Source organism: Myotis yumanensis, unplaced genomic scaffold (assembly GCF_028538775.1).
Source record: "Myotis yumanensis isolate MYYU_CA2020_CCGP unplaced genomic scaffold, mMyoYum1.0.hap1 SCAF_7, whole genome shotgun sequence".
Lineage (NCBI taxonomy): Eukaryota > Metazoa > Chordata > Mammalia > Chiroptera > Vespertilionidae > Myotis > Myotis yumanensis.
Genome location: NW_027223758.1, coordinates 50337634 through 50353379, shown reverse-complemented (window position 1 = coordinate 50353379; position 15746 = coordinate 50337634).

The window sequence follows — 15746 nt, the reverse complement described above, 5'->3', positions numbered from 1 at the left end:
ATGTCAATCTTTCTGTTCCTATGTAAAATGTAAATGCCTTTAATGATATATTTCATAATTTTTAAAAAGTTCCAGATATTATTTTAACATTAGAAAATTCACTCCCTTTATATAATAATTATAAAACACTAGGTTTCATTCTTAAAGATTACAGATGCTAATAGTTTTCTGTTTAGAGTGGTCACCTTGTCCCAGAGATGAGTCTAATTGACTTATAACCTTTCTAATTGATTCTTTGATAACCCATAATATAAGTACTATTTTACCAGTGAGAAATATGGGGCTTAGAATGTTGAAATATCTTGCTAACAGGCCAAAAGTGAGTACCTGTTGAAGATTATTTTTGAACTAAGAAAATAAAAATTCAGAATATGTTCACTCAGCTTGCTTTCCTCGTCTACTCTGTAAAACTGAATCAATTTAGGACTTATATGAGGGAGAAGGGTCCTGAATTAAAGACCACAGAAGTGCAACAAAGAGAAAGTCTTTATTCACTGCTAGGAGCAGAAATAGTTTGGAAAGTAGGTGGCAGAGGTTTTATATGTTACAGGCACTCATATTGGTCAGAAATAAAAAAAATGGAACAAAGAAATAGAATTGTGATGTACAAAGGAGAAAAAATGTTTCATTATCAGTTCTGGCAAGTGGATGACCTGAGGATAAGCAAGTCCAGACAGTACTTTCTATATATTTGAATTTTACAAGAAAAAGGAAAAGTTTAAGAAAATCTGGGACAGTACATCTGTAGTTTCTAGTTTCAGGTTCAGAAAAAAATGAATATAGACACAATTCTTAGTCTAGAAGTTGCAAAAAAGTTAACCCTTTACCTGTATTATTCCGTGTATTGCTATTTAATGACTAACAAGAACTGTAAATGCATTTGGTTTCCATTTGTATCACTTTCCAATTACTCAAATCTTATGCAATAGCTGTGTGTGTTACATGTCATTGAGTCCTGGTGACCTATGCATGACTGATGTCCACAGTGTCTTGTCCTCAACAGCCTTGACAGCTCCTATATAGTTATGCCTATGCTTCTTTTACGGAATCAATCCATCTCATATTTGGTCTTCCTCTTTTCCTGCTGTCTTCTATTTTCCCCAACATTATTGTCTTTTTTAAAGAACCCTGCCTTCTCATGATATGCCCAAATTAGGTCAGCTACAGTTTTGTCATTTTTGCCTCTAGGGTTGTTTAAGAATTAATTTTCTCTAGGGCCCACTTGTTTTTCTTTTCTGGCAGTTCTAGGTAATGGTAGAGTTCTTCTCCAGTATCATATTTCAAATAAATTAACTTTTTTTTCTATAAGCCTTCTTTACTGTCCAACTTTTAAATCTGTACTTAGCACGACTGACTCATGAACAATGGGGGTTAGTGGTGCTGAACCCTGCACAGATGAACATCCAGGTATAACTTTTGACTCTACTTTCAGTCCTTCTCATCTATGGTTTCAACTGACTGCAGATTGAAAACAATTATTTTCAATCCATGGTTGGGGATCTGCAATTTGGAAAGCAGGGCTGGGAATGTGAAAATGCTGTTTTCAATCTGTGGTTGGTTGAATCTATGGATACAAACCCACAGATACAAAGGGCCCGCTATTTATTGAAAAACAAAATCCATGTATAAGTGGATCCAGGCAGTTTCATCTGTGTTGGTCAAGGGTCAAATGTAATTAGGAATACTAGGGTGTGGATGATCCTAGCGTTGGTCTCTAATGACACATCTTTGCTCTTGGAGATCTTTCCTAATTCTTCTATCGTTGTCCTTCTCAGTCTCAGCCTTTTCTGATTTCCTGGTTGCAGTCTCCATTTGGATTGATGACTCAACCGAGATAAGCAACATCTTTAACAATTTCAATGTCTTCATTGTGTATGTGGAAGTTGTGTCTTCTGTAGTCATAATGTTTTACCTCTTGGTGTTCAAATGCATCCTGCTTTGCTGCTTTCTTCTTTCACTCATATCAGAAGTCATTTCAAATCATTGCTACTTTCTACCAGGAAGATGGTGTCATCTGGATATCTTGTTGTTAATATTTATTTCACTCATTTTTATTTCTCCTTTCTCTGACTTTACCCCAGTTTTTCATATGATATGTCTGTGTACAGATTAAACAAACAGGGGGATAAAATGTACCCTTGTCTGACACCATTGCCTATTGGAAATTTTTATATCTCCTTATTGTGTCTTGACAGTGGCTTCCTGTTCATAGCACAGACTACTCATCAGGACTCACCCATTTCTTCCAGAGTAACCCATAGATTTGCATGATACATGCAGTCACAAGCTGTATTCTAGAAACATAGACTCCCCTTCTAAAATTCGTTGGAGCCCTCCAGTATTCAGCTAATGCTCAGAATTCACTTTCAGTGTCTCTACCTTTTCTGAATCCAGCTTGAACAACAGGCATTTCTTGTACTATATAAAGCACAAGCCTTAGCTGCTCTGCATCTTGAGAATGCAATAGTTATGGAAACAATATTTGAAGCTTTTTAAAATATCTTGCTTCACTGTGAAATATCACTTTAGTTAAGGATATCCAGCTCTGGAGTGACTTAATAACACTGTCAAATTAACCTCTCACATATAAAAGCAATATCTCCAAGTAACTAAGACAGGATTTGAGACAATATAGAACAAAGACAAGTTATTATTTATTTCATCTACTTATCAGTTTCAATTACTAATTTCAATATCCTTCAGTGTGTCAGTTAAATTCACTCTATCTCAAGGAAAATTATTGAATTTTATATAGAAAATTTACTTTTGTAAATAAAATTGTAATGTTTTCATAGTAGCAATGACATACTTTATTCAAATCCTACAAAAAGCGTGGATTGATTGCTTACTGTTGAAAAAGATTAGAAATAACATAAACTGATGAACAAAAACAGATCCAGAGACAGAGAAGCTTCCATCAGACCATCAAACGTCAGAGAGAAGGTAGGAGAGGGTGGGGGTAAGGGGGAGAGATCAACCAAAAGACTTATATGCAAGCATATAGGCCTAACCAATGGACACAGACAACAGGGGGGTGAGGGCATGAGTGGGGAGGATGGGGGGTAGTGTGGGGATAAGGACACATAAGTAATAACTTAATCAATAAAAAATTAAAAAAAATAGAAATATAAGCACAAATGCAAATTGAGAAGTGCATATTTTGTTTATGATGCCTAATAGTAAATCCTATTTTGTTTATCACACAGAATAGAACTATAAATTCCACTTAGACTTATAAACTTTTGAGGGCAAAAAATATCATTAATTGTGATAAGAAGACATGAGTGAATGTAAGAGGCACAGCTAAAATTTTCAGTGACCATTCAAGAGTCCGACCATTTAATCTAACTTGATTGATCTCACTGATCATAGGTGGCCTCACATTCAAACCATGAGCATGAATTCAAAATTTTCTCCTATCCACACTGAACTTTGATATGGGCTACAGGCAAATTTAATTCATCACAGACACAATATTTTGCAGATGTAATAAGAAAATATTTTCAGAAGAGAGGAAAAAAAGCTCTTAAGGGTAGCACTTTTCTGTAGCATCTTGTAGTTCCTATGTGGCTACTATTTTTAAAATAGCCCAGAACTATGATCCACTTCTTGTTTCTTAGAAGACAAGATTAAAATTCAAGCCAGATAGAGCGTGAAGTGGGCAGTTCAGAGAAAGCCTGATTTAGACTTTTGAGGAAAAGTGGCTTTCTTTTTGCATGTGTTCTCTCGGGTTTGGAGGGATAACACACAAATATCCCACAGAGCGAGCCAAGAGGCTTTCCCCACTGTTTTTCTTCAAAAGTGCACAATAATTAGTGTATAAAACAGATGCCTGATATTAAAATACTATGATGAATATCTTGCTAGTTGTTCTGTATAAAAGACACACAAAACAAACAATAAAAAACCCACTTTATAAAGGTGGTATAAAATAGCAAGCTAAGTTATTTTAATTGGGTCACTTTTATACTGCTAAACTTTACCATAGGATTTCATGTGTTTAAAAGTATAGACTCCTAGTATAATATGAAAAACATGATCCCGATTGCTCCATTTTTCTTTATACTTGATACTGAAAGTTTATAGAAGGACACATGCATGTTGTATTCCCTGATAATCCATGTGGCTACTCTCTGGCCACTGCCTTTAATATTGAAGGACAACTTGAATCTGTATTGACATTTTGGGACCACACATTCCCTAGAAACTCTATGCATTTTACACCATGATATCTGACACTGAGGTTTAAGATAGATCATTCTGAGGCTGCTTCCTACAATCCTCCATCAATTCAAGATTTGTATTGAAACACCTATTGAGGTTTATCACTTAAAGTAGCTAGTTGTTTGGATTGTCTGGGCCCATGGCAGGCCACCCTAACTATTAGAAAATGGTTGTAAAGTTTCCTATTTGAGCTCATTGGGGTTATTATTCATTTTCCGATTGGATTTGGTTTGATACCCACTTAAAAAATGAAATACCTCCTGAAAATGTTTCTTTGGATTACTGAAATACTACAGCCACTTAATTGTGTGCTTCCCATTTTCAAGAAATGTTTCATTTCTTATAATTACATTAAGGGAGGCATTCCATGATACAATTTTGTATCCTTGACATCTTTTCTGCAACTTTCACTTTCTTTGTCTTCCATTTTCATTCCCTAGAGTCTTGAGTCAATTTAATAAAGCTGTGTTGCGAGAATTCATTTTTTTAATTTACAATGTCTATATCTTGACTTACTTTTATTAATGTGTTTCTGTTCTTAGGTTTCTTTTAGAACAATCATGATGAAAGCAATATCTTTAGAGATCTAGGGCCTCAACTTCATATAAAGAAATAAACTTTACTTTCCATTCTGGAAAATATAGACTGACACCATAATATTTGGGAAAATAACACATAAATAGATTGGCATACTTATATATAAATATATCAATAACTCAATTAATAAGAAATGGTTTAAACACATAATTTCAGGCAAAAGTAAAAATATTAGAAAATAAAGCAACACAATGATATGCTGACTGTAAAAAATGAGGTTTAAATATAAAATCCATGTAGGTGAATGTGTATTTCATATCTATATAAAAATAGTTTTTTTCAATATTTACATGTCTATAATTTACCAAATATTAATGTGTTTATTATTGTCATAAAGTGTATGTACAATATTAAAATGATTAATAAAATGGGTATTATTAAATTTTATATCAGGGAATAAAATAATGTCATTAATTAAATAATTTAAAGCTATAGAACAGCAAAATTATTAATAGGAGTTTTCTTTGGCCACTGAGATTTAGGGAAATATATTTTTTCTTTTGTTTATTCTTTTTGAAAATATTTTTTCTTGATTTCAGAGAGGCAGGGAGAGGGAGAGAAATATACAAATATTGATGAGAGAGAAGCATGGTTCAGCTGCCTGCTGCACGCCCCCTAATGGGGATAGAGCCTGCAACCAGGGCATGTGTCCTAACTTGGAGTTGAACCATGACCTCCTGGTTCAGAGGAGGATGATCAACAACTGAGCAACACTGGTTGGACTGTTTATTGGTTTTTAATTTTTTTCTACAATTAGCATAGTTTTCAGTTACTGCACATAAATTATATCCATGAGTACATATGCACATCTACAGAGCACACAAACACTCTGTTAAGGTGTCCAGCCATGGGAGAGATAAAAACATGAACATTTATCCTTGTGCCTATGCAGCCTAGAATTTACTAGTAGTAGAGTTTAGAAAATAGATACATCCTACTTTATTATTGAACTGAAATGCAAATAAGGGGCCACAGATAAAGTACTCTGGGCATTCAACTGAACCCCAAAGAAAATGGAAAATTTGATAGGAGAGGATCTGAAAGGCTTTGTGAAGGTATTTGATGAGAATTGTAGCAATTCTCTAAAATCTGGAAGTGCTATCATGAGAATAAGAGCATTATAAGCAGTTGAAAGATGATGTAGAAAAGTATAACTGTGCTGGCCAGGAAATGCATTAAAGGAGCCATCAGTAGCTGAGTCATTTTCCCATGGGGAAATAGCAGATCCTAAAGTGTTCTACAAAAAATGTAGTGGCCATTTCTTAGGATGACCTTAATTGCCAGAAAGGAAAAATCACACATACTTTGGTAGGCAATTGAGAGAGCTTAAAAGCATTAAAACAAGCAAAAAAGGGAGCCTATTATTTGTGTACCTGTCCTGTGTCTGTATGTTCATTTGAGTTTCCCTGGAGACAGAGGCTAAGACAAGGACTGGGTACAGGTAGTTTATTGAAGAGGAGATCTCAGGGGAAGAGAGCTTGGGAGAGGGAGATGGAGTGAGGGAAAGGGGAAAACCAATTCAATGGTGCATTATCCAGTTTGCTATTCTGTGCTCTGGCACCATAGTTTGGGGGCATGAACTCACCCACACTTCCCCAAGAACTGCTGGGAAGCAAAGTGTTCAGAGTAGGGGCTTTCCCTGAGGAAGAAGATGGAAGTGAATTTGGTGCTTAGGATAGATTTTCTGCTTGGATCTAAGAACCCAAGGAACTGCTCATCACAGCTGTGGGGAGAACGGAAGTGGACTGAGGGATGTGCTCCATGATTAAGGTTTTAGGGGGCTTATCTTATTTGAAGTCCTACAATGCAATGACCTTGTGAAGTAAATATTATTGCAACTTAGGTTATACTTTAGGCTAAGTTTATGGCATGACAAAATTTTATTTTCCCTATGTATCCCACACTACAAATACCTCTCAATTCTCACCATAGGTATTTTATTCTATGTCTTTTCATATACAATGCCTGTATTTAAAATATCCTCTTACAACCATGAGCAGGTTATTTGTTTTATTAAGTTTTAAAAAATCCAGTAGCTATGACATTATATATAGCTTATAATGCTCAATGCCTCTTCCTTCTAGCACAAAGCTTACCAAATAGATAAAAGGGTTATGTGTTTTTTTTAAAAAAAAAACAACAACAATCGTGACTTTAATTTTATGTCACAAGTGGGTTGTCAGTTTCAATTCGCAGTCTTCTTTGCTAAGTATACCACCCTGCTGACCAATTGGCAGTTAGAATAATTACAGTTAAAATACAGTATAAGTATTAAAACAATTCTTCCTACTTGGTCTTGCTTTAATTAATATTTTCTTCTAATCTGTTGGTGGGAGAATGCTCTGTTCCTTATATTTATAGTAATATCACTGTGTTTTTCCTAATACTGGATTAATTAATACTGGATTAATTCTTAATGACCTTTCATTGTATTTGTGTTTATGCCATTGAAATATTTTATTTCATTCCTAGACAGCTCTCTATAAACGGTGTATTAAAATTAAAAAGCTAAGGGCAGATTGTGGAACAGCATATTGTCACCTCTCGGGATCTTTTCACAATGCTTGTCTTATATAGAATGAACAAAGATTGGTATTTGCATAGATTAGTTCTCAAGTGTAGTCTCCTTTGAAGCCTAAGTCAGCCCCAATGGCAATTTCCTAGCAAGTGTTTACTTCCAGTAAAATGCTACTTGCAAAGTAGCATTTCCAATGAAATACTTGAACTGTGAAGAGGACAGGAAAAAATCAATCTGAAGTAAAATCAGTAAAGTTCATGTTGCATGTCTCTGGGATGTTCGTTGTTTTATCCCTTTTTTTTGACTTATGGTCACAATCACAGCACTGACAATCTCTTACACACTTACCATATCAGACTTGTGGGATCATTTATGTTCCTAATTGGATAATGAATATCTCTTCAGAAACGTAATTTCTTATAATAGTGGACAGTTTGGGAAAAAGTGTATAAGAATTGTCTTTTCAATCACTCAACACAAGTACAAACAAGAGTCAGTTCTTTCAACACATCTCCCCCCTTTTTTTTCCTGCTTAAATACTCAATTGCCATTACAATTTATTTATCAATAAGTTATTAAAAATAGTTGGTTTTTAAAATATATTTTATTGATATTTTACAGAGAGGAAGGGAGAGGGATAGAGAGTTAGAAACATCGATGAGAGAGAAACATTGATCAGCTGCCTCCTGCACAACCGTTACTGGGGATGTGCCCGCAACCAAGGTGCATGCCCTTGACCGGAATCGAACCTGGGACCCTTCAGTTCTCAGGCCAACGCTCTATCCACTGAGCCAAACCAGTTAGGACTAAAAATTAGTTGTTTTTCTGAAAATTTAGTAACAAAACAAATGTAAAGGTAATGTAAGAACTAAGGCATCTTTTGTGGTTACATTTGGTGTTAACATATTTTATGATGAGCTCTTAATTGACACATTATTGTAAGATAATTTTCCAAGGGTCTGCCAACACATGAGCCCATACAGAATCCCATGCTTTTCATCAATTGCAAAATGCGTCATGTTCTAAAATCAAATGAACACAATCTACATCAGCAGATGTGGGTGGCACAGATCTTCAAAAGTTTTATAATAATGTATCTTCCTGTCTCTCTATTATTGAACAAACAAACAAACAAACAAACACCCATGGTCAAATACAAACAAAAATCAGAATATATTCTGTGAAGAGTTACATGGCTTGATGATATTGGCATGCCCATTAAAAGCTGTACTGTCATGGTATTTTTCATAAAACTTCATGTAATTTTCCTGCTAAATACAAATAAAGAACATAACTTCGTTACACTGAAGTTATATAATCTCACGTTCCTAGTAGTTATTATAGTTTACACTATTGTTTATAGTTTATTATAGTTTACACTTCATTATTGAACATATTTTACTCTGCTGAATACTAAAGGAAAGTGGATTCTTGACTACAATATATTTTTAGGACAGGGCCTTACTCATTGTTGCCCTTTATAAAATTCATATGTGTAGTGCAATTTGATTCAATTGTATCAACTAGTAGACATATCGACAATGATTTATATTGAACACAGATATAATTGTGACAGTCTGATCAGTTAGACAATCTCATATCAAGTTGACTGTTCTTTCAGACATTTCACAGACATCTATTATTAAACTTATTAAGCCAGGAGCTGCCCTAAGGTGCCTGAGATTCACTACGCATTGCGCAAAAAAAATAAAATAAATAAATAAATAAAAATACAGAGATCTTCATACCTGTATGTCATACTCAGTGTTGGGAAGCAACCAACAAATTAAGAAATTAAATTATTATTGGGATTATAAGTAACAAGTGATATGGATTAACTTTCCCTGTAAATTACATAATATACTAATAAGTATTGTCTTCCCCTTAGCACTGAAAAAATGGCATGTACAAGGTACACAGTAAAGTAAACAGCAAGTGGCCGAGTGACAGAAGCTAGAGTATAAGTGTGCATCCAATGACTGGAGTATTTTAGGGGATTATGAGACCTGTGTGTGTGTGTGTGTGTGTGTGTGTTCTTTTAGTGTCTTCAAAACTCTGAGAAATATGGTATTTTCCTTAGAAAACTAACTGCAGGTTTTGCTTAATACATGCTATACTTTCTTTTAGAGCTAATAATAAAAAATCCCTCAGTTGTTACATCTAATATGAATTAGAATGGTTCAACCCAGTGGAATTCCTACAAGGTAACAAACAAACCTGAACAGAAGGTTTGCACTTCCCCGAGAACTGAAATGAGCAGGAAAGGTATTCCCATCTGGTTCATGTAGGATATTTCTCTACAAGTCACATTAATTATTTTACAAGCTGAGAAAACATATTGACAACTGACTCTTCCAAGCAGGCTGTACAATCTGAAGGAAATGTTTTGTTCTATGGGAAGGGATGTGAATGATGGCATATCACATATCCCAATTCTGAGCATGGATATAAGACCATATGTTAAAGTATAAAAATGATTCATCTGTGTCCTCTACCTTGTGGAAAGTGAACATAATTGTGTCTTCAAGAATTCCAGTGTTTGTAGTTACATTAGAAACCACATGGCTGAATATTGGTTTGCAAGTCATTCGATCACTGGAACATTTTCACAACTATTTTTGCTAATGCAGAAATTATAGCACTTTCCTGTGACTTTTGTATGACTTTCCTAGGGCTGCCAAAAAACCGGTGGCTTAAAATGACAGAAATGTATTCTCTCTTAATTTTAGAGGTGGAAGGCCAAATTCAAGGTGTCACAGTGCTGCACCCCTTTCAGAGGGTCGAGGGGACAATTTGTTCCTTGCCTCTTCTAAGGTCTGGTGGCTGCTGGTTTCCTTGGTTTAGGGCCACATGACTCCAATCTCTGTCTTCACAGCCTTCTCTTCCGTGTGTCAGATCTCCTTATTATAAGGACACTTGTGCTTTGATTTAGGGTTCATCTGGATAATCCAGGACAATCTCCTCTCATTTGCAGGTACTGGGAATTAGGATGTGGACAGATATTTTGGGCATCACCATTCATAAATATTGTTCTTACCCAACAAATACAATAGAGCATGTGTAATTAGGAAAGGTTGTATAAGTGTTCTCAGTTCTGATAAAGTTGCTTCAAGGAATTGTTCACTTCCAAGTGAAAATAAGTAAATGAACAAACCCAAACTTTCCTTAGGATTTCACTGAACAAAAATGACATCGTCAGAACCTCATGAAAGTAAAAACTGTGACTCTTTTTTTCTTTTCTTCCCAGTGGTAGTGTTCTTAATCTCTTTATAACACATTTATTTATTTTAAATGAAAAAAAAACACACAAAACTTAAGTGGTCAACTTTTGTTTCCCCCTCCTTTTCTAGCTGTCAGATATAGATTCTTATGCTGATTTTTCCCTTTATCGCAGGATATATCTTAAAGGACAAATAAAAAAGGTTGGCATCATCAAGGCAGCATCTTATATAATAAAGAGGTAATATGCAAATTGACCATCACTCCAACACACACACGATGGCCACCCCCATGTGGTCAAAGATGACCGCCCCCATGTAGACGCAAGATGGCCAGCAGGGGAGGGCAGTTGGGAGGGACCAGGCCTGCAGGGGAGGGAAGTTGGGGGCGATCAGGCCTGCAGGGGAGGGCAGTTAGGCGTCAATCAGGCTGGCAGGGGAGTTGTTAGGGGGTGATCAGGCTGGCAGGCCGAAGTGGTTAGGGGCAATCAGGCATGCAGGCAGGTGAGTGGTTGGGAGCCAGTAGTCCTGGATTGTGAGAGGGATGTCTGACTGCCTGTTTAGGCCCGATCACACTGGGATCAGGCCTAAACGGGCAGTCAGACATCCCTCAAGGGGTCCCAGATTGGAGAGGGTGCAGGTTGGGCTGAGGGACACACCTCCCCCCTGCACAAATTTTGTGCACCGGGCCTCTAGTTACTACATATTTAAGAGTGCCCCAAAGGTCTGTTAGAGCAGCTACTGTGGTTGTGCCTCCGTGAAGTGTGTAGTTAGTAGGGGAACTTGAATATTGCACACATAGTAAGGTGTCTATTAGAAATAGATGGCCTTTCTATTTATAAAATTTGAAGTCTTCCAGCTATTCTTGAATTGCTTGAATACTTTTTTTATAAGCAAACACCATTGGATATGGCTGTGTCTGTCAGAAGACTCAATAAATACTTGTTTCAGCTTGAAAATAAGCATTGTTGGTTATGTAGTAAGAAGGCTGTAATTATAAATATATTTCCTTTCCAAAATTAGAGACTTTCCCAGATAGTTCTCTGCATCTGACTAGTTACTATAGATAAGTCAATGTCATGGCTACCTAAGAGTGTGGAAGCTAAAACAAAACAAACTTTCAGAATGAGTATAAATGAATATTAATAAAGGTGATACATGGTTGTTATTATATTAAATTATCTCAAAAACAGTTAGAATTTCTGGCATTTTCTAACTGATGAACACCTTTCTGGTATCATTTCTGTGCAATTAAACACCTATGTGACTCAAGAGCCAATTTATTTCAATTTCTATCTTACACATGCTATGCCTGAGAATGCTATTACTTGTTTCAGTATCTATTTTTACATAATCTTAATCAAATATATTCTGAATCCTATTGAAAATCTATTATCAATTGTTCAATCATTGGTGACAAAATTAGTCTATTGTCCATAGTTTCAAACATATTAAAAATTACAGAAATAATAAAACACTCAAGAAAATGCTGAGCACATAAGATAGGTCCAGAAAAATAGAATTGTCTTATTACTTTTCATTACCTTGACTCATCTTTAGATATTCCTCTTTAGAGAGCAAATGCTATTTTGTGCAGTGTTGTCAAATCTGAAAGTTGTAGAAACACTAATTTATTTAAAATTTAATCATATTTTTAATTTATTTTTTTTTTCTATAAAGTTTTATTTCAAATAAGTAACATTTTAGTATTTAGTTAATGTGAAGGCCTGGAGATAATACATGGAGCCCAAGCTTCACACATTTATGGTATGTTTTCTCATGGGTCAAATAAGTCATTCATTATTTTCAAATACTGTCAACAAATAGATAAAATGGATACATGAAGTGAACAATCAGATATCATAAATGTGTGAAGCTTGGACTCCATGTATTATCTCCATGTCTTCACATTCATGGGAAGAGGCAGCTTGGAAATGATCAATGGGGCTCGAAGTCAGAAAGGCCGGTCTGAAAGCTCTTATAGTTCTGACACACCACATGCTGTGAGGTGAAACCCTTCATCTCTGTTTCTTCAGGATGAAGTGCAGAGCATGACCTCCAAAAAGCCAGCCAGCACAACAGACTTAGCACACATCTTAATATGATCTGCTAACTGGTCCATAAGGCAGTGACAGGACATGCCAGTCAAGAAGTTTGGTTCCAAATGAAGTCACTGAAATGAGCCATCTAATGTCAACATCCAGACAAAGGTCCTTCCACAGTATAAATAGGAGTTCAAAAAACATTTTACATTTTATTTTTCCCCTGAGCTAACTCCCCCTACTTTTTTCCTTCACATTTTAATTTAAGTGAGGATTTTCATCAGTAGTAACTGGAGCTCAGAGCTAAGAAGTATGGATTTGAAGCCTGCTCTTTCATAAAATCAGTGTTTTACCTTAAGCAAGTAGTTTATCTTTCTGTGCCTCTATTTCCTCCCGTGCAAAAGTGCAAGAGGTACTATGAGTATCTACCTGGGAGGGCTGCTATCAGAACTAAATGTGATGATACAATATAATGACACTGTAAGACAGTATTTGGGGGGTGACATTGTTATCAGATTCATGAAATGACCAGGAGGGATCTGTGCAGCCAGCTGCCCATAAGACCCAGGTTGAGCTGGAGTCCTCCAAATCTGTCACTTTGCCAGTAAGACTCGCTGCATTCTGGAGACCATGGTCGACTCTGGGTTAATATACTAATATTCTTGGGAAGAACTTGGGGGCCTTAGATACTTTGGAATTCTACCCAGTCTAGTTCTCACCCTGTACAACCCATTGTTATCAACCCTTACCTCTGTGTGTAACCTACTCACTCCCATTAGAAGATAAGACCTTAATCTGGAGCTTTTGATAGTGCAGGTGGAGGAGAGGATGGCTGGGGTTAGCAGTGGTAATGGGTTCAAGATAAAGGACAAGAGCAAGTATGTATCATCTCCACATTTTATTTATCTTGGTGTTTTACTGTGCCTGTATAGAGATTAGAAAGCCAGACATATTTTAAGCATTATACAAAGCTATTATTAGTACTCACATTACCACCATTATCATCTTCATTCTTTCCTGCCCATATTCCTGGCATATGGTACCCCCAAATACTCTCCTGAGCTCAATTAATTCATATTTTATATTTATGTTATAAAACTTCCCTAATTAGAAATCTTTACAAAATTATCCATTTCATGCATTAAAGCAAGCATGTCAAACTCAAAGACTTAACACGGGCCAAATAAATGAGGCACGTGGCCTGTGGGTCGCAAGTTTGCCATGCTTGCATTAAAGGGTTAGCTGCTGGAGATCAGGCCCAGGTTATTTCCTACAACCTTTGCACTATTCTACAGTTTGTGACACATCCTTAGTATCCCAAAACACTTAACAAATAAATGAAATATATATTTTTTAATTATTTTGTGAAAATTTTGTATGAAATCATATTTAAAAATTAATAAAAGGTGTGAAAATAAAAAGTAAATATGAGATCTCATTGCCTGTTACAGTTCAGTACATCATTATCAAGGAAGATGAAGTGTTGGGGGAGGGGACTAGTTGAAGAGATAAGAACAAGAATCCAAAATCAGGGGGAAGATCATTGAAAGTCATTTCCTACACATTGGATTTTTTAAAATTTATTTTTATTTTTTTCTTTATTGATTAAGGTAAAATGTGTCCTTATCACCTCATTGCCCCACACATTGGATTTAAAGGCAAAGACTTGACATAGTTTAGGTAGTAGCTTTCAGCCTCTCCTGCTCATAGATCCATCCAATCCCTCTCAGAGGCCAGCGCCCATTCCTCAACCACAACAATGACAACAAAGGTGGACACAGGCAAGTCAAAGAAGTTCAAGATGGGTCAAAAATATAATGAATAATAACTTGAATTTGTGATGAGTCTAGAAATTACTATTTAATCCTATAATCAAAACTTTTTACTTGCACTGGTCAAGTCCAAGGAGTATTTAGTAAAAATATTGAACACGACCTTCAATATCGCCTAGCTGAATAAATGCCTACTTGTAAAAACTCATATTTTGAGAGATGTCCAGTATGAATTTGGACATTTAGAGAGAGATTATGGTTTCGACCAAGTGTAACAAAGGACAGGTTCTTCCATTTCAAAGTTTTGTATATAATACAAGCACTTCTCTTTCATCTACAGAATCCCCAACATACAGTCTTTCTCTGAAAACGGTCAGAAGGAAAGTCAAAGGAATCTCCACAGAGCTCTAATTTTGCTGGTCAAAGACAGAAAAAAAAGAAGTTTATTTTATAATGTCTTACTTGGAGCTGAAGGAAAGGAAATGTAAAATTAAAAAAAAAAAATCTGTAAAAGAAGATAATTATACAAAACCACAAAAACTCCAAAGCTTCAAAAAATACATAGACATTCAAAAAAGAATTATAGGAAGATGGCAGAGTAGGAAGTCCCAGGAATCTGTCCCCTACCTACACAACAATTTACCTGGTAGAATCTATCTTATGACACTATTTTGGAACTTTGGAGTCTGCTGAAGACTTACAATTTCCAGGAGTTTTTCATAGTAAATGATGGTTAGTTACAGTCAATAGCAGCTCTTTGCTCAGCAGTGACTATCCATGGCTCTTCTCAGTCAACCTTTATAATGAAAGTACTTAAAGGACAATTTACCCTACTGACTGGCCATTAAGAAAAGAACAACTGTCTTACCCATTTTCCTTTCTTTCTTTTATATATCTATATATCTATATATTGATTTCAGAAAGGAAGGAAGAGGGAGAGAGAGATAGAAACATCAATGATGACAAAAAATCATTGATCAGCTGCCTCCTGCATGCCTCCTACTGGGGATCGAGCCCATAACTCAGGCATGTGCCCTTGACCGGAATCGAACCCAGAACCCTTTAGTCCACAGGCCTACATTCTATCCACTGAGCCAAACCAGCTAGTGTCCTACCCATTTTTCTAATACTGTTACATGCCATGAAATACTTCAGCTAAGAGAGTATGACAGACTACATCCTGAAATTCTATAAAATGTGCATTAGAATGAATTGTAAAATTTCCCAGTAATAGATGGAATCATTAACAACAACTATACCTGTGAATAAAACTCTAGGTTGGGAAAGGATCCCCTTAAAGATTTAAAGACCTGTTGCCTTGTGTTTTAGTTTCCATGATGCTGCAGAAAACTCTGATGACTCTGATTACTTTGTG